Genomic DNA, 20,719 nt, shown 5'->3' on the forward strand with positions numbered 1-20,719 from the left:
GTGTCTCAAGAAAGCAGCAGGGATGTGAAAGGTTCCATTTTTTCTCCAATACCATTTCACATATAGCTGGATTTCTAATGCTGTACAACAAGTTCACACACCATACCCATGTGCAGATGTGAGACCTGACATGTATATCTTGGCATGCAATCTGTCCTTTTCTCTCTTTTTTTTTAAGTACAGGAGTGCACAAATTTTGTGAGAAGGATGTACACGAATATCCAAACATATACCATGCTCCAAATGAGGCAAGTACTGTATTTTTGCATGTATAAGATGACCTTTTCTCTGAATCTTTTGGGATAAATTGAGGGTCGTCTTATACATGGCTTAATATGCTAAGTAAGCAAGGGCTGGTGCTGCAGTGGTAGCAGAGACATGTCGGAGAGGAGGCTGCTTACCCACTCTTCCTGGCTTAGGAAGAATATTTAGTGAGCACCAGTATGCGGTGTATTACGGCACCAGTACCGTCAGCCAGAGCAGGGGATCGTTGAAAAGCTGCTCAACAGCTCAGCAAACTTACAAAAGAAGCTCAACAACTGTTGAGGGCTCCCAAAAATAGGGGTCGTCTTATACATGGGGTCGTGTTATACACAGTATATCTGAATAAACCCAACACTACTTCCTGAAACCTACTGCATGCAAGTGTGTACACACTCAGCCATTGCTTTAAAATGCTTCCAGTTATATGTTTCAAACTGGTAATTACAGAGGATGACCAAGCAGTGCTGGAAGCCTGTCATGTTAAGAAGACAAGCATCTATCTCCCCACCAGCTGGGATGTCCTCATGGGCTGATTTCACATCCTATGCAAACCCCTATCAGTGGGTGAACCAGCAGGGAAACACTGACGGCTGAATAAAATGTCTGGGCTTACATGATAGGAGGGAAAGGGGAAAACCTCAAACCATGTTGGGCAAATGAGCATCCAGAATACAACTTATCATAGCATGAATGTAAAATTCTTCTATTTCTTTACCAGCCACCAGCCCCAGGGATATTTTTGCTCTCACAAAGCTGTGGGTAAATTTGCCTGCCCTACATCCAAGTTGGAATATGGAACAATTGTTTGTAGACAGGAACAGTAATCTACATTAATAGGATGGCACGCCACACAGAGTAGTCAGTATGCTGCCCAACTAGCAATACAAGAGCTGTGCGTAGACTCATATGAGTGCAATCTTAGCCTTCTTAAATCTCAAAATCCCTATGATGAATTAGCAGTATTCTTTACTGGCATGGAATCTCAGGGTGTAGTATTAGCATCAAAGGGGAAGAGCATGCAAAACTCAAAGCGCCACTGCGCCACATGGGCAGAGGACTGCACTGCTCAATGCACTCCCATTTGTAACTTGGCTGCAGTTTATACTTTTGGTCTTGTCAGATTTTATTGGATGAGAAAGGCAGAATCTATAAATGTCAGGAATTTTAATATACTATTGCATTAGGTGCAGAACTGCAAAAAACAAGAAGAGGAGGAGGAGGAGGAGGAGGAGGAGGAGGAGGAGGAGGAAGAAGAAGCAGAGAGTCGGAAGTTTCCATACATACATGTTCTTAAAGATATAAGAGCATCTCTGCTGCATCAAAGGCCAGGCCAGTCTAGCACCCTGTTTCCCCACAGTAGCCAATTGGATGTGACAACAGCTCTCCACCACTGAACACCAGCGACTGGTATTCAGAAGCAAGCTACCTCTGAACCTGATTCAGAAGCAAGCTACCTCTTATCTTGACAGATACCCTGAAAGATGGACTACAAATAGAATAGCCATCGTGATGGGTAGTTATAGTGCTTGACTAATTCTAATCCCCTTTTAAAGTCATCTATGTTGGTGGCCATCGCGGCATCTTGTAATATAGTGAATTCCATAGTTTAACTATGAGGTTGTACTGATTGGGCTGGCAGGTAATACGGACCATCTAAACCTAACCAAGTTTCCTTTTGGCTTCTCTTTGGAAAGAGAAAAACCACCAATATGTTTTGAAGAGGGAAACAGAAACACAAGCACCTGTACACACTGCAGAACTAGTAAGATGCATGTGTACAAGAAAGCACAATCAGGCCAAACTGAATACATGCTGGTAATTGACAAGTGAGCATTTAGATAACGAGCAAAACAAATCCATTTGATGAGCCTATGGGCTTGACAGTACTTCCAGTATTTCCTCATTGGCCGATGACAGCGGTTTCATTGTACTGTACAATAGATGACAGAACATTTCCTTTTCAAATGTCATAAAGGATAAATCTTCAGAGAAAGACCTAATGCTCCTTAAATTAGTGCTCCAGTTTGTTAAGGAGAATTTTAGTGTTCCTGTTTGTTAAACTATGGTAGGTCAGGTCTCCACTGTTTTAGCAGGTTTATCACCTGACTCTAAACGAGTTTACTTGAAATAAAATTAACTAAAAACCAATTCCTACTTTTTACCACGGCAGCATTGCAGCCATTAGTCCATGCACCAACAATAGTTTCAAAGACCCACCCACCTCACCTGCCCACATCAAGATTTCCTCTAGCTCAGGTTGAAACTGTCAAGACCACAATCACCTTGATCATGCTTAAGTGATCCTCAACAAATCCCCTTTTAGCAGCTATGACTGTGAACACAGTAGGCGCTTAAAGAGATAAGAGGTCACTTAAAGGGTAGATTACTTTCAAGATCACTTCAAATTGCACCTAATCCCTTTTAAGTACCCTGCCAAACTCAGTATGTGAGTGGTTAAAATGTAGGGGTTTTCAGGCTCATGTCAAGGTATGGCAACAGTGATAAAAGCTCAGATGGTGTTCTTCACTTATCCATTGGAAGATTCAGGGCAGACAAAATAAAATACTTATTCGCACACTGTACAGTGGATGCTCGGGTTGCGAACGTTATCCGTGCGGGAAGCACGCTCGAAACCCGCAGCGTCCGCAACCCGCAGCGCCATGTCTGCTGGACTACATAGGATATTATTCTGGTCCAGCAGTGCTGTCCTTATGCTCCATGATCTTATGTACAATGGTCTTTTTAATATTCCTATAATGGTTAAACTATGATAATTGGTACGGCAGGATGTTACCCATACAAAAAGGGTGGGCATGATTCAGGGTCACTGGATTTAGACAAGCATGTCCATTGCATATATAAATATGGAAACAAAACATACACATCACCACCACATACAAATGTGGGCACACACACCTTTCACACATATAGAACCAGACAGTGCTCCTTCCCCCAAACTAAAGCCTTTACACAGATACAGCAGACAGCTGCAGCTCCTCATCTTCCTTTTTCAAGGCTGGGAAATTGAGACCCCTTATTTATGGGAAGGGAGGGAAGGAGAGGCCCCAAGAAACGAACAGGGATGTGGCAACTACGCAAAGCAGCACGCACCATCCTGCTTGCACTGGGAGCATTTTGTATATATCCAAATGTCTAATTAGCTGTTGAACAGACACATACCAAAAGATGTAAAATGAGGGTCTTTTTCTGGGATGCTGGGGACAAGAAACAGTAAGAAAACGCTTCGATGTTTCCTCACCCCATCTCCTTTATTTTACATATGTGCTTCACTGCATTCAGAGGGTGACGTTCAACTAAGTTTTACTCAGAGTAGACACGTTGAAATTAATGAACTTGAACAAGTTAGGTCCATTAATTTCAACAGATTTACTCTGAGTAAAACTTAGTTGAATACACCCTGGGGTTTTGTTTTGTTTTAAGACTGCATGTTGTTTTAAAAAATGTATACTGTTTAAATACAAAAATAAATAAATACCTATGATTTCATTGAAAAACATTAAGCATATGCTCAGCAGCTTCACCTTCCTACTAAAAACAGGGAGACTTAAAAATAATTTTTAGCGTGTGCCTCCTTACTCAATTTGACTACTTGTAATTTTGGTATGAAATGCAAGATTAAAAACTGCAACTATTTCTTTCCCTTTCTAGTTATAGCATTGTACAAGGATAACACTAAACCAGCCACTCCATGCTTTGTTACTCTGTTCAGCTAAGCGGGGAACAAAGCAGGAGTCCCTGAGCTGTGTGCAGCAGACATTAAGGTTAGCTCAAACCACAGCTTAGCTTAGTATTATGTGCAAATGTGGCCTTTAGAGCCATGCAAGAACTTTAGCATTAGTGTTGCTTATTAGTAGTGCATCTACACAGCACACAGGATGAGAACTTTTCCTAGTGAAAAATTAAACACTCTTAGAAGTTCACCCAAGACTGCTAGGCACCATGGCTGCCTAGTTCTCAAAGGCAACAAACTGCTAATTGCAATTTCCCCAGACTTTTAGAAGTGGACTCATTCCTAGGAGAATGACAAAATGACATGTAAGTTTGGAATTTAGTTGAGCTGTTGTAAGTTTCAGCAATTTGGCGTTACGTTTTTTATGTTCCTGGCAACTATCTCTAGTCAAATGCATTTAGACCAGGTCACCTAGAAGATCTGTAAAACTTAGCAAGTAGTTCCATATGATCTTGTCGGTGTCATAAAAATCTGCATAATCTCAAGTATTCGCAGGAGGGTTCTACGGAAAAAAACGTTTTCTGCTGGACACGGAGTACAAACACCAAAAGAAAAGAACATGTGAGAAGCTCCAAAACTTTATAGTACTAAATATATCCAAGATTCATGGATCTCATTGGGCCATATCCAACCATAACGTCTAACTTTATTTTATTTAAGCCAAAAGTTAATGACTAGAAAAGCAAATGCAAAAATATGCTGAGTATATAACCTGCCCCAAAGGGGAACAGTGAACCATGGCTATGTTTTCTGCCTTTGGTCTGTTAACTTAGCAGGATTATTCTGATACTGCATGACAGTTGCTTTGGCTACCCCATTAAATTATAAAATTCCCTTCCTCTAAGGAATTTAGACACAGAGTTTATGGAAGACTTTAATATTATTAAGACTGCTTGCATTTTAAGAGTTTTTCTTTCCAAAGAAGAAGTATGAAAAAAGACAAACACCTCTGCTCCCAAAAGTCTGAATCCCAGCGTAAGTCTTTCTAAAAATTTACACCCAGTAATATTTCGAATCACAGCATCACTCTGTTGTCTTATGTATAATGTTCAGATTTTGTTCTGCAACTGTTTTATTTGGTTTTAAAACTGCATGATAATATTTTTGTACAGTATCCTGAGACCTTATGGTGAAGGCTGGGTAAGAAATTTCTTAAATAAATGTTCTCTTAAGTTTAAGAGAAAATTGTTGCTATTTTTTGACAGAGACAGCTTAGAATTGGTGCTCTTTTAGGGAACACATTTTCATTCAGGAGTGCATAATCCCTAAAAGGATGCTTCAAACAGATCTCAGACATCTCCATGCATCCCATCTGCTACATAAGCTATTGATGGAAAGGACAGAGGATGCCCAGCAGGAGATGCCACCAAAACGTACCCCATAGTAGCCTACTTTAGATAGGTCTGTGCACTTAGATGCCAACTTCTGTTTGAACCAAGTCACTTTTTGGCTGGCTTGGGCAATTCATGTTCATATTGCTAGACCCCATGACTGGATACTAGCCAAGATGTTCAGAGTCCTACCTATGCAACTACAGAAAAAACAGCATTGGCCTCTATGCACTGAAGGTCCTGTATTTGAGATTCAGCACTTTAGGTGTGGCATTGTTACCAGTTTGCGCCCGTGAAGCTGTGTGCTCAAATACCACAGACTCCATGGCTGAAGGAGAGGCATGGGCCTGTACCTTAGACCTGCTTAGAGGAGGTTCCATAAGTTAGCATGACATTTGCATGTGGAAATGTCCTAGGTTCAGTCCACAGAGCCTCCAGTTAAAAAGATCTCTGATCGCAATGCCTTGGAGTCTTGTCACCAGTTACGGTAGGCAATAATGTACTACATGAACCAATGATCTGATTCATTTGGAGACAGCATTTTCAGAAGGGCTCAGCTATGTATTTTCTTCAAATATCCGAGTTCTAACTTTTTTATTTATTCATTCATTTTTTGTAAAAGTACTTCTGGCCCAACTTTCATCTATTTAATTACCAGGACATGGTACAACATGTATGTAAACAAACCCAATATCAAATGTAATATACCATAATAAAACCATAAAATACCTCAATAAATAAGATGAGCAGATTGAAACAAGACAGCAGGCTAAACTAAACCAATTAAAATGCCTGGGCAAACAAATATGCCTTAAGATAGCACCGAAAAGATAACAATATTGGAGCCAGGTGTGCTTTTGAGGGGAGGTGCTCATCAAATGATGCATCCCTAGAGAGAAAGCTTTCTTCCACATTGCCATGCACCACTGAACCTCCCTGACCAAGGGACACAGATAAGAGTTTTAAAACATGGCCATCAGCTTATATTTGGGTCGGCTTATACTAGAGTATATACGGTACCTTTGGTGTCAAGTTTGAGGGTAAAATAAAATAAGGTAGGCTAGGGAGCATCTGAGAACCCTACTTGTGGAAAATCTATCTCTTAAGGCTAATTCCAGGTTTGAGGGCGGGACCAAGTAGTAGTTGTGGTGCTGCCACTGCACTGCCTTTTTAGCTATGGCCATGCTGCTGCTTGTGAACACTGGGATGGAGTGAGGTGGGGCAAGGCAGTGGCAAGGGCAAAGGGAGCACTAGACTGGCAACTTGAGGCGGTGCAGCTGCTCAGTCTCTTCTGCCCTTGGCACTGCCTTATCTCATCCCATCCAGGTCCTGGTGAGCAGCAGGACCACTGCAACCAGGTAACCTGCGCAGTGGCAGCACCCCACTTTGTGCACTGTGACTGTCTGGTACCCGACTGTTGGTGGCATCACTTCCAAGAGCACTGGGCAACTGGGTCTTTTAATTTTCCACAGTGCCCCAGAGTGATGCCAGCTGCTGTGTCAGTCCAGTGCAAAAAGCAAGAGGGGTGAGCCTTGCCACAGTGCTGCGTCCCTGGCAGCTACCCAAGCATCCCAAATACCAACTCAAATCTTCCTTTTCAAGGTGGAAGCTCTATGGGCAAAGTTTACAAAGACCTTTGATCATTTGATTAAGGCTTTTATACTTCTTGGTGATATAGTTCATGCATGCTAGATTTTTTTGGGGGGGGGGCGGAAACACTGGTGATACTTTGTACGCAATATGCTTTTGCAGAAAATGAGCTTTTGCAGAAACTGTATTAGCTAATCTAATAATCATGATAACTTGCAGAATGAGTTGTGAGAATGAAAGCTATGTCTTTGTTAACATTTTACAGATAAGAGCATGCGTCACAAGGCGCTTCAGAGAGGACACCCAGCAAGGCAGTGACCGTGCTCCAACTTGAAGTCGGTTCTCAAGGCCATGTTGAACGTTTTGCCCAAAGGACAACACTAGATCAATAGAACATTGTTTCAATGTGCAAGGAAAGAGTCAAATTAATCCATGAAACCCAAATTCATTAATAGCAAAGCTGTAACTTGTATTGGTTAATGTTCATTGAGGCTTCCAAAGGGAAGGTTCTGAAAACACTTTATTCCTATACTGTTCCTTACAGATCATTACAAAGAGCCCAGCCATTTGCCATCATGTACATACTGCCTGACACCGTCCCTTCTAGTAAGAGATGGTGAAAACAACTTTAGAAATATGTATGGCTATGTATTTCATATACCTTTGAAATGCACAGGTATCCAAAATCCTTCAGCGATGTTCTTTGTTTCCTTAGTCACCAGAGATGGCTTCTGCCATGGTCCGCCTCCTACCTGGTGGAGAAAATGGGATAAAAGGTATGAACATTGTGAAAGAGGAAGAATAACTTTTAAAATACATTGTTTAATCAATATAATTAACATTGATTTATTAATTTATATTAGATGTTTCAGCCTTAAAAAATAATTTTTAGACAAGAATAAAATAGCACAATATTTTTAGTTTCAACTGCAGATATATGAGCTGGTCGGCCTTTTTTCTCTTACTTCTTCAGAGCTCAGTCTCTGTCATACCAGAAAGAAAATAACTAATCAAGAAAAGGAAGTGTTAATGCAGGCGTGGTTTGAAACATTAGGCCAGATTCAAGAGTTACATATGTAAATAAGCAACTGCCTACATACATGGATATGTATGTGGAATTCATATGTGAAATGGCAACATGAGACTTGGACTTGTTCTTAATTACATGAATATCTAAAATGGGTCTAGCTCAAACAATCTCCGGTGGGCTATGAATTACACAGCTCTGTGAGTGAACTGGATCTTAAGTTTATCTATCTATGTGGTATTATGGAGACATGGCTTTTAAATGTATGCAAACAACATGATATTTGAGATGACTACTGTAAAAGTGTGTTTAGAAATAAACAACTTTCCCCCCTCAAAATATATTTTGATATTTGGTTCCTCCATTGCAGTAAATAAATATTAAAATGAATGAAGTAATTGGCAATGTGCCCTTTAACAATACCCTTAAAACCTGCTTTCTGTGGTTGCCCATCTCAGCCATCTAAATAGCAGAGCAGGCCCTGTTTCTCTCTCACACACACAATATGCAAAACCAATCCAAACCTTTTCAGCTGTATTGACAAATTTAACTTACAAAAAAAAACTAAAAAAAAACTAGACAACTAGGACTGCCAGGGTGTGTGTGTGTGACACTGAATATTTCCCAGTCAAATAACTTTCTGTTTTGCCAACAGTGACTTCATTTAAACAGAATAATGCCTGTCCTACTTACTCCTCCCTGCTCCTTGCTCCAATAACGAAATTTTATTACAGCATATATTCTGCTATTTGCTTCACTTTGGGGGCTGGGGACAGTGAGAAGAAAAGTCAAGCACTTCAGTTGCCCTCAAATCAGATTTTGATCTCCCCGGTATTTCCCAAATTTTAACAAAAATGTTTGTAAATGCTTAAGTTGGAGTAGTCATAGCATTGGCTCCATCATTCATGTAAAAAGCTGTCATAGTAAAAAAAAAAAAAAGGTGGAATCAATAGCCGTTGTCTTATTTCTTGAGAAGCTAGTCCGAGGTTAGAAATATGCTGTTGCTTATTCATATTTCCTACCTATGTGGGCAGGTTCATTTGGATTTGAGTAGTAGTTTGGATTTGATATCCCAAAGGAGTCTAAAAGCGGCTAACATTCTCCTTTCCCTTCCTCTCCCTTCCTCCCCCACAACAAATACTCTGTGGGGTGAGTGGGGCTGAGAGACTTCAGAGAAGTGTGACTGGCCCAAGGTCACCCAGCAGCTGCATGTGGAGGAGCGGAGACATGAACCCAGTTTACCAGATTACGAGACTTCCGCTCTTAACCACTACACCACACTGGCATTAAACATAAGCTTAAACAAGGCAAATGTTTTTAAAAATGGCCTCCAGCAGCCACCAGCACTCTAGTCCTTCAGCCAAACAGATGGATCCGGCTATTCATAGGGCAAAGGCTCCTTCTAGGCTGAAGCAGCGGTCCAGGTGTTGGTCCATAGTGGAAAGTCACCAGGCCCTATAAATCCCTTCTTTCTAAGCTGGTCTGCTAGTGTCAGGAACTCGTCCTAGTACATAACACAGACTCTTTCACTTCATCTCATATGAGGCCCAACTTTGCTTTATCCAATCTCGTATTTGACCTCCAGCCTGTTCGTGACTACATCACATGCCTCTTATCCTTGGTTCCTGTCTGCCTAATCTGGTGCCTGACATCCAGCTAGTTCATGCCCATCCCTCCATGTCAGACCCAAACTAGGCCCCAGGGCTAACAGTATAACAGCAAACACCCAATGGTTTTTCTAGTAAATATCATGGCCACAATACAGCCAAACTTGCTGTGCTTGTACAGTTATCTTTTTTGTCACAGCAACACTCCTACCACTAGTAAAGCAGGCCAAACACGCACCAAATTTTAAAAAGCAATGTGGTAAGGGCTTCTCTAACAAAAGCAAATCAAACATCCCAAGTTTTGCACTTTGACCGTAGCAATTCTGCCTCCATTCTGCTCTTGTAAAACGAGGCTTCCATGCATCCACAAACAGGCTGAATTAAGTAGCTCCTTAAATGAACTGATCCGAAAGAACTGAAGATCTACACAGCTAGTCCTAAATCTTTCTCATGTGAGATGTTCAGGGTGATAAAATGTAATGGTTTCTGAATGCATTTGCTCCTTGATACACTATTTGATTTGATTTGAGCACTTCCTCCAAGCTGGGGCCAGTTAACGTCTGACTCTTCAGATCTTTTGGACTCCAGTTCCCATCAGCCCCAGGCAGCAAGGCCAGTTCTTAAGAGATGGGAGTTGTAGGCCAGCAACACCGGGGGGGGGGGCACAGATTAACCACTGCCACCCTTACCAACAACACTTCCAAGGGCACAACTCTGTAGCAAAAATAACAGAGTCCCTTGCAAACCTGACAAATGTTTCACAGCAGAAACATTCATCAACTACTTGATGAAGTGGAGTCTAGACCATAAAAGGGCCTCAGGCCACCTTAAAGATCGGCAAGGCTCTTTGGTATTTAAACAGAATGAGGGCTTTTTTATATACTTTTGCTATTCTGTAAAACACTGTTTGCTGGTGAAATAAATACTAAGACAACAAAAATAGAAAAAAGGGACAGAATTAAATACAATGCAGCATTATACGGAAAGAACTGAATCTAAAGCAGAATATGTACAAAGCCCAGCTTCAATACACATATCCATGTATGTAGTACTACCTCAATGCAAAGCAACCATTCATGAACCAGTGGAAATATTGTGGTACGGCATTACCTCTGAAGAAGAAAGGAGAACAATCTCTATGCCAGATTTTTAAGCGACAGCCATACAAACATGAGCTGCATTTCACTTATTACATTTTATTGATCACTCCACTGGCTCTACTGCTAGCCCATTTATATGACCATCTCTCCAATCACCTACGAAATCACCATGTGCGTTTCATTTGTTGAAAGTGGATATAGAAGCATTTTCTTTCCTTGCAAATATCGAAAGCCGTGATGTTTAAAGCATATGACCAAGTGAGGTAGGTCAGGCCACACTGACACCATGTATATCACGACTGTAGAGCAAACCATTCTTTCAAGGCAGAGTTATGAAAATTGAGTGTTTGAGAAGTGAATGGAATTAAATAGGATTTCAGGAGGAGAGACCAAATGCTCCTGGAGTAGATAATGTTTTAAATCCTGATTACTGCAAGCCAACATTACTTTCTGCAGCTTGGAAGTCACTTTAAACCTGGTGTGATATTTATGCTCACCAGTAATTTTTTTTTAAAGCATTTAGAAATAAAACCTTTAACATCTGGGTCGAATCTAAAGCTGAAGCCTCCTTTTATCAACATATTACATAATAAATTGTGGCTTGCTTTAAACATAATTTCTCTAGAGAGATATCTATAGAGATAAGTCTACTTCCAATCTGAGTGAAAGTGGCCAAAGGTTTCCAAGGACACATGTGTTAGCTACATGAAAAACTGTGCCCCATTAACCTTAATTATTTCATATTGTATTACTTGGAGAGAAATTGTTATCTTAGTGTAATATTATTTAAAAGCATTTCTAAACCACTTAATATTTAAAAAAAACAAATCAGCCAATTGAATTACCCAGCTGAAAACTGGACTCTGGTAAAGTACAGCATAGGGCAAATTAGACAGGGTCAGAGCACACACACACCCCTTTGAACCCCAACATCTACTCTGGAGCATTTGGATTCTGTCCAAGGAGATTTGAGGGCACGTGAAAAGGATGGAGAAGAGAAACCAAAACTCCTACTCTGCAAGCGGATTTCCATTGAGCAAGTAGGCAATGGAAGTATGTTGCCCATAGTTTTGCAGCCTTGTCAAGTAATTGCTCTCCAACTGTCAGTTGGATCTAACAACATTATTTTTCCTTACGTTCTACAGTTCTGAACTGACCAAATTTTGGAATATTTCTAACCTAAGATTCGGAATACATCTTCTAAAATGTAGTTTCAAAATGAATAGGAAATATGGAAGTATGCCAACTACTAGAGAGAAACTATTTAATTGATAGGTGGATGGGTAATCATGTAAGAGTGGAGTTGCATAATTTTAGGATTTCCTGGGCACCTCCCCAGGACTCCTTGGACCATCTTATGGTAATCTGGCTGTGAGAAACATCCATCAGCTTTCAAGTCTCACCTACACTTTCATGGATTGATCAAAAAAGAACCCTGCAAAGACATAGCAATAGGAACTTGTCCGTGGCCAGAGTGTCAGCTTCATTGAAAAAAGTAGATATTAACTCAAATCTCCAAATGCGTTAGCTACACACAACTGATGTGGAGAGAAAATTTAACTTGTTTCAGTTCAAAATGCAAAGCTCAACTCCATTCTCTGGCTGAATACCTAATTGCTTATCAAATAAACACAGGTTGTTTAATCTGTCCTTACTGGATTGTCCCTGATAAAGGTCTTCTTATGCATTTCAGATTCTAGGAAAATAATCTAGCAGGTATTGATGAAGGCTTTTGCAAGAAAAAGCCAAACAAACAGAGGGTGAAATCTTAAAAACTATGGAATAAGCCCCACTAAATGCAGCGGGGCTTAATTATGAATAAACATATATAGGATTGTCTCATAGGGCAGTAAAACAACAACAACCAGCAGTCTTATTTTTCTGTTACTATGCAAGCATTTAAGTTTAACAGAACCATTCCTAAGTTCAGATTTAAAAAAAAAAATGATAGAAAAAGGGAAATAAATTATTTTGTTAACCCAGTAAAAATATGTGGGTTAACATTAATCCGTGAAGCCAAATGTAAGGTGTTTTTCACACTGGGGGTGGGGCATAATCCTGTAACAAATATGCATCCAATTTCATAATTAGTACTATTCTCTGGTTGCATGCCTGTTCTCTCACAGTATCACTTGCTTAGTTGGCTTTGTATCTTTTCCCTATAGTCAAACTGCACTGTGGTCTCCCGAACACAGGGCAGAGCTTGTAATCAAGCAGCCTACGTCTGCTGTGCTGCCAAGACTACATATGAGAGCACACTCCTAAATCATCTCAGCAAAAGGCACCATTTCCCTTGATCCAAAAAGGGGCTGTGAAACCGAGGAGTCTGCTCCGGATTTTACAGTCTCCCTCAAGATTTCTTTTACAGTGCTAACAATCTGCAAACTGTTAACCAATCTAATACCAAATATCTGATCTGCACAAAGTTCATCTAGAGCAGGAGTCTAGAAACTTTTCAGACCCAGTATTCCCCTTTAACTGAAACATGCATTTGGGAACCCATTTATTGATCTTTTGCCATATATTTGCATAGTGATAGAGCCCCTGTTGTGGCCCAACTTGGCTCAGGCTGTGACCCACTAGTGTGTCCTGCACCACCTGTTGAAGAGTGTAAGCATACGCACACACACACACAAAAACTACAGTCCAAGACACACTGAAGAACAAGGAGTGCTGTTACTTTCATCAGTACTTGTAACATGGCTTATGCATACAATGCTATTAACATGCTGGTTGATCAATACTATGACATCCATTTACCTACTCAAAGCAAACTTTCTAAGAAACCTAGGGTGGTGGTCAACCGCTTTTTTTCACAGTAGACACATTGAAATTAATGAATTTAACTTAGTAACGTTCACAGACTTGGAGTAAACCTTAGTTGAATGCCACCCCTAGGCTCTGTAAAAGCAAGATGTAATTGAGAATTCAGGAAAGTAACACATTTAATCTATGATTTTCTTTTTAAAAAAGATAACTGGTTATGCTAGTTAGTCATACTACACCCCCCCCAAAAAAAGTGAATACTAAATCCAACTTCATGCTGAGCTTGTTTTAATGGAAGCATAAAATACCTGAATACATGCAAACATATAAGTCACATCTGAGTCGACGGCCAGTGATATAATGGTGGTTTGGAGCATAGACTATGACAGCCCTCCATTGATCAAGCATAACAAAATCATCATGCACAATACACTCACTGAGGCTCACAGTACGCAGAAACATTATCCCGAGAAACGAGAAAAAGAGCTAAAAATAAAATGTGAAAAATATGGGGTGCAAGGGCAAATGGGAGGTACAGACATAAACACTGCTGGCAACTGCTGTTATGAACAGAGATATAAAACACTCATGAATAACGAAGCGTTTGTCAGCCTGCTTGTGTCCAGGCCGACTTCTACATTTTCATGAAAGGGGAAAGAGAAATGAAGCCTGAGGACTAAACTCTCATATAGCTGACAAATCAATGACGCACTGCAAAACTCTTAACTTTAAAAGAGCCTTTCAAGGGCAGATTCTTTCGCCATGTGCAAATGCAATCCATACAGTAAAGTCTCACTCCCGTCAAATTATCATCACCATATTTATAATTATGGCTACGTAAAGAAGAAACAGAAGAGGAACACATCTAACCAGGGGGGGTAGCTAGGAGGGGGAGGGGGGAAATGTTAGCACACTTCCAGTTGGTTAGCAGCAGCCCCAGTGCCTGGTCTCAGTTCAATCAATCAGGGCAGGCAGCCTTTTCCTTATCCACACGCAAAGTTCAATAAACAAAATGATAATTCCTAAACTCACCCCAGCTCCCCCCCCCCCAACCTCTTGTCCCTTCTCTAAGGTCGCCTCTCTTGTTTGCTGATAATGACAGCAGTTAGAAACCGGGTTAAAGGAGCACACCCGCACGCACACATCCCAGATCAGTCACCATCGTGCATTCCCCGCTTGCTCCTTTCCGGAATGCCAATAGCAGCCTTTGCAGTAGCAGCAATAGGAACTTGGTCCCCTGTCTCTGATCGCTCCTGTCATCTCATCCCAGGCACCGGCAATGAAGCGGAGCAGAATTTCCCAAACACCAACAAAATAAAAACTGAAAAGTGGAGAAGGGAGGAGGGGGGGGGAGAGAGAAGGAAATAACAGATAATAAATAGCTTCCACCTCAAGCCATCAAGAAAGCCTCTCTTTCTCTCTCTCTGTCCGAGAGGGGAATGAAAGTGTCTCCGCTCTACTATTCTACACATTGTAACAATATCTGCCCAGGACGAGACCAACGAGGGAGAAAGACGGGGGGGGGTGGAGAGAGGTTTTGCAGAAGGGAAGGTCGGCGTGCAAGCGCTCAAAGGCCACCTTCTCTTACCCCGGCTAGAGGACTTGGGACCCCGCGCCACCAAGCCGCCCCGCTGCGCGTGTGTCCCTGCGGGAAGCTCCGCAATCTTGCCAAGGCTGCGCCAGGACTCCCCTGCCGAAACGGCGGTGCTGTATTGGACTGATCCTCCCGGAGAAAGGAAATGGGCTTGTCACTTCCTGGGTTGTTTTCTCAGCGAGTGCGGCTTGCTTAAAAAAAAAAAAAAGCATAGGAGGGGGTTGCAATTTGAATAAAATAATAAAATGATAAGTGAAAGGCGCTGGGCTGAGCTCGTTCCGGGCTCCTGCTAATTGCAAGTCCCTTGCAAGCAGCAATAGCAGCAGCAGCCACCACTCACTTGCTGTTAGCAGGGCGGACTGCGTAGCCTCTGGGGGAATGAAAGGAAGGGGAGGCAGAGGCGGCAGCAGCAGCCTTTGCAAAGCGAAGGCTTGGAAGCGGCCTTCAGCCCATCTCTTACGGGGCTCTTGTTGCGTTAAAGCGGGAGCAGCAGCTCGGGGGTGGACGGGCGGGTTTGTGACCGGGGCCTCTGCAAGAGTCTCTCGCCGGCTGCCAATCTGCTTCACATTCTCGTGCTCTCCCGGTTCGGGTCAAAGCGCGGGGCCTCTGCCATCAAACCAGCATCGCATCTCGCGGTTGGTTGGTTTAAGTGACGATGAGAGTTCCTATTATTCAAACGACTCCTCCTCGGCCCCCGGGCACTTATTTACTGCAACAACCAGGGGACGAGTAACAGCAGGGAGAGCGCATTTGGGAATGGCCAGGGGCTGCTTCTCCTTTCTTGCACCGCTGCATGCAAACATGTACATATGCATCCCTCCTGAGCACATCCTGGATGAAGGGAAGGCCTTCCAGGTCAAAGGTTAGGCAGGGGCTCCTGGACAGGTTTGGAAAGGCTGGGGTTTTCACATCTGACCGGCGCAATCCTAAATGCGTCTGCTGAGAAGTCAGCCCCGCAGAGTGCAATGAGGCTTATTCCCAGGTAAGTGAGGTTAGGGTCGCACCCTTAGGAGCTAAGCACTAATACCTAGAGTAGTGGTTAGTGGTCAGTCTGGATTTGGAAGAAAGGGCACGTGTCTGTTTTCTTGTTGCCCCCAATAACTTATTGCTGCCTCAGAGTAACTAAGAGGCGTGATGTCTACAGTCCCTTACAGGGATGCTGGGGCAAAATCCCCCCCCCAAAACCCCACCCCACCCATAGCATTGCATGTAACTGACTGTGTTATTTTTGGGCAGCTTAATCAGTCCTGATTGTACCCAGCTCCCTGCTCTTTCAATGAAAAATGCTATTATTATTTTTGCCAGTTGAAAGCAGTTCTCAAAACGTGTCTATAACATTGGAGGGGCAAAATGGAAAGAGACACGGAGTGCCTTGGCTTGTTGGTTTTGTTGTTGATGTTTTTAATAATCCTACCATAGACATAATAAAAACACATAGACCGCCATAAAAGTTTTGAAAATAAAAAGCAGAAAGCAGCACAGAGCAAACTCTCCAGAAAAGCATACGTTTTTGCCAAGGAGGCTAGAGGCCAGCCAAATCTTCCTTTGGAGGGAGCTCCATAACAAGGAGCTGCCTAGAAGAAAGGCCAAGGCCAGCCCCCATTTTTTTTTTATTTTTTTTGCTGCTTGAGCCATATAAGATGGTGCCCCCTCCTGGACACACATCGTCCACCACTCCTGAGAGTACCAGGCAAGGTTTGGTTCAGAACAGGTCTCATGACACACTGTTGTCCTCCAACAGTATCCCCATACCCCAGGATCTGCAGCTTGAGGTGGCCACCCCAATCTGCCTGTTGATAAGTCCAGCCCTGCCTTAGGTGGTCAGGCAATCAGATGGAATAAATATGACCCTAAATAGAATTTTACTGAATTCTCTACAATTCTATTTGCTTTTTGCTAAAGGTGTGGTGGCTAATTTGTTCAGCTCCATTCTATGCATATTTACTGGGCAATAAGGTCCACCATATCCAATGAAGTTTACTCCCAGGGCGAGGCTGCAATCCTATACACATGTGTACAAGTTCCATTGAATTCAATAGGACTTACTTCTCGGTAGGCATGTATGGGCCTGTACTGTAAGCGTGCATATGATTATAGCTTAAAACACTGCTTTGACCTCAGAGCTACTTTTATTCCATGTAAAATAGAATAAAATAAATCTAGAACTAAACGTGTAGGGCTGAAATACAGAAATTAGACACAGCAAATCTGTGTTCAGATCTTTGATCAATCATGGGCTTGGGATAGACAGATTTTTCTTCAGCTTCTAAAATGGTAATAACAATGGGACTGTTAAGGTTATTGTGAGGACAAATGAGATTAAATTGCTTTGTTAAATTAAAGTGTGATATATTCCAGGCTTATATATAATAACAGTAGCTTGGTAGTTATCATGAATATGCAATCCACAGACTAGTAGTTGCTTTGGGATCATTTTATAATAGGCAAATTTAAATTCTGGTATCACTTCTTACAAAGCAGAGCTCAACAATTTGCGGCTTGAGGTACTTTTGTGTAATCTGTGAGTGCAAGATTCTACATTTCCACTTCTCCTTCTGAGTTACTGAGTTCCATCATTTTATATGTACACAAATGTAGCACATGTGAAGACTGTAATGAAGGAATTGATAGAAGGTTGGGTTATAACCCTATTTGTCTTGTATGCTATTGTTGTTGGGTGCATTTTTTAACTGTTTAATTTAGATGGATTTTAATTGTATTGTACTCTACCCTGAGATCAGTTATGATGATAGGATGGTTCAAAATATTATAAATAAATAAAAATAAGAGTGAACAATTAACATAGTATATTGAGTGACATCTGGCTTATGAATTGGCATGTGCTATGCTTGTGACAATTATATCTAAATACATCAACTGTGTACCACTAAAATATAAAAATTAGCTGTAGTTCTCCTGCTTACAATATAATTCAATTTTAGCCCAACAAATTGATTTGGCTATAGCTAACTTCAGATTTGTGTTCTTTCAAACTTGAGGAAACACATGGTATTTGAATTAATTATATTGTTACAAGAAAATATAAGTTAAACAGAAATAATGTAAGGGTAAGCATGCCACCTGTATTTTTATTGACATTGTTATCTACAATAAATAATTGGTATAGTTGGTTGTGAGGATGCCTTGCATTAATTTATTTTAAATTCTATTAAGAAGCCAAGAGTGACTCCTACTGGCATATGCTGATCCCCTAACAAACTTTTGGTACAACAGAAAACACCCAGAAGCCACTTGTGTTCCTTCCTTCCATTGCTGCTCTTATGCCATCTTCCATTCTTCTGCTCAGGGTTGTTTATCTGAAAGTTGTGATTAGGTAGAGCAATCACGCGTTTTCTGTGCCACTTTCCTGATCAATTAGTCCTGTAACCCTATCCTGCTGTGCGTGTTAACTCGGAAGTGCTACTAAATTCAAGTAGGCTTCGTCCTAAATAACTATAATTGGATTGCAGCCTCATTCTGTAATCCTATACCCACTGGGAATAATCTTCATTGAACTCAATGAGACTTACTTCTAAGTATGACTGTTTGCATCATCAGTCTAAGTTTTTAAATGGAGCCGAAACATCAAGCAAAAGTACAGTATTTAGTAAATGGGAGTATTGCCCTTAATTTTATTGTTAAAGTAGTCAGCGGGAATACTATCTTGCCATTTGTTAACCTGTTGCTTAGTTAGGGTCCAACCCAAACTCTGTTCTTCTCTGGTGGGGCTTAGTGGAGCAATGGGTCACATCTGCAGCCCTGCTGCTCACAAAAACCGTAGTAGAAGGTAGGGGTGGGAGCTGATGATATCACACCATGGTAATGAGCCTGGTTGAGCCTCACTGATCCTGGCCTTGCATGCCCTCTGTTGGACATAACAGAATGATGAAGGACTTCTGAGATATTTCCACATAAGGCATAAATCACATAAATCTTGATTAGTTCCTCAGTGGTTTTGTCCATTCCTGGGCATCCAAAGCTTTTGTCTCGCCATTCTTTTAATCAAACACCTACCTAGGCGATCATCATGGGCTAAAAGGTAAAGGACCCCTGACAGTTAAGTCCAGTCACGAACGACTCTGGGGTTGCAGCGCTCATCTTGCTTTACTGGCCAAGGGAGCCAACATTTGTCCACAGTTTTTCTGGGTCATGTGGCCAGCATGACTAAACCGCTTCTGGCGAAACCAGAGCAACGCACGGAAACGCTGTTCACCTTCCTGCCGGAGCGGTACCTGTTTATCTACTTGCACTTTGACGTGCTTTCGAACTGCTAGGTTGGCAGAAGCCGAGAGCGAGCAACGGGAGCTCACCCCGTTGCGGGGATTCAAACAGCTGACCTTCTGATTGGCAAGCCCTAGGCTCAGTGGTTTAGACCACAGCGCCACCCACGTTCCTTTCATCATGGGCCACTTTAATCAAATGCAGAGAGGCTGGCACTACTCATCAGTTCTCAATACCCACTTATCGAAAAGGACAGTTGTCTGTCCTGTTGCAAATGTTCAGGTATTTTATTCTTTCATGACCATCCTTTGGTTATATCAGGTTTAAGACTAGTAAGCACTTGGGCCAGCAATCAAGTTTCCTTTCCAGTCTGGAGGTGTAATCTCACCTTGGGTGATTTGGGGGAATTACCAGCCATTCATCCTCATCTTCTTTAACACCCTTTTGGCTTGAAATCAGACAAGAGGGTAAATGATCTGGAAGAGTATTCTGAATACCAGGAGTTATCAGCAAAAAACCTCTGAGAAATAAGCAATGAAAAAAGCATATGAATTCTCGGCTTTAGATTCTTCTAACATAAACAGGGTCCACACTATTTGGGTCCAATACAAACTGGAGTTCTGTCGTGATTCCATCTCAGTCCTGAAGCTCCTCTGTGCAGTGTGCACTCTTCCCTCAGTAATGCATCCTTTGCATTCCAGGATAGCAGTGAAACGCACATGAAATGGCCATTTATGGCAATAGGAGCACCCTTATATCTAATTGGATGGGTATCTGATGTTTGCAAGCGAGGACTTGGGATTAAAAAGAAGACTTTGTGAAGCCAGGGGGAAAACAATGGTCTAACTATTTTAACTTTAATAACTGGTGCCTGAAGATGCTAAATGTGGGAAATGCTGTGTCTGATCCATGTTTTTTTCACGGTGCATCTGCATAGCACAGACATTCCAACACTGTCAACCTGTATTTTCTTTGTTGTTCTTCAATCTTTTCTCAGGCCACAGAAAGTCCAACGTTTTTCAGAAAAATAGAAAAGTGCAGTGCCCATAGGTATAGGTGACTTTAGCAATACCCTTCTATCTTTTCAAAACATTATGTTTCGACAGCAGTGATTAATTGTTCAAGTGAACCATATGGCAGCTCAGCTCACCTTCAGCAAAGTCTTTACAATGTGTGCTGCTTTACAATCCCATTGATTTTCATCTATAATTAGCACTAAAATAATTTCCAGCTATAATTTTTGAAATATATTGCACTGTCCCACCATAAAACTGTGTTACAAAAACATTTCAGTTGCAAAATTGGCTGGGGCGTCATAAGGATTTTAAAAACTCTTTTAAAATTACCATTGTTGTATTTGTGGCATTACAGCACTGTAACACCATTATTACAAGCGGTAACATTATGGTGGTATAAGTCTTCTATTCATAAATAATTCTAGAAAAGTGTTTCAATGCTAATTTGAAGA

The 20,719-nt window shown here is 41.5% G+C and overlaps 2 protein-coding genes across 6 annotated transcripts in view; one reads left to right on the forward strand and one right to left on the reverse strand.

The window, feature by feature from the left end:
* Positions 1-15,217, reverse strand: part of FAM53B (family with sequence similarity 53 member B) — a 108,597-nt gene extending 93,380 nt beyond the window's left edge. For 2 of the 5 annotated variants that reach the window (XM_081912820.1, XM_081912816.1), the window contains exons 1-2: positions 14,826-14,902; positions 7,598-7,688 (exon numbers count right to left, since the gene is read on the reverse strand). The gene's annotated coding sequence lies outside the window, so the exon portion shown is untranslated. Of the gene's footprint in view, positions 1-7,597; positions 7,689-14,577; positions 14,734-14,825; positions 14,903-15,024 lie in introns of those variants that run through there. The other 3 variants (XM_081912817.1, XM_081912818.1, XM_081912819.1) reach the window with 3 other exon arrangements.
* Positions 1-20,719, forward strand: part of ZRANB1 (zinc finger RANBP2-type containing 1) — a 280,696-nt gene that overhangs the window by 161,739 nt on the left and 98,238 nt on the right. The gene's annotated exons all lie outside the window — the stretch shown is intronic.

This window comes from Podarcis melisellensis (assembly GCF_964234715.1).
Source record: "Podarcis melisellensis genome assembly, chromosome: 5".
Taxonomy (NCBI): Eukaryota; Metazoa; Chordata; class Lepidosauria; order Squamata; family Lacertidae; genus Podarcis; species Podarcis melisellensis.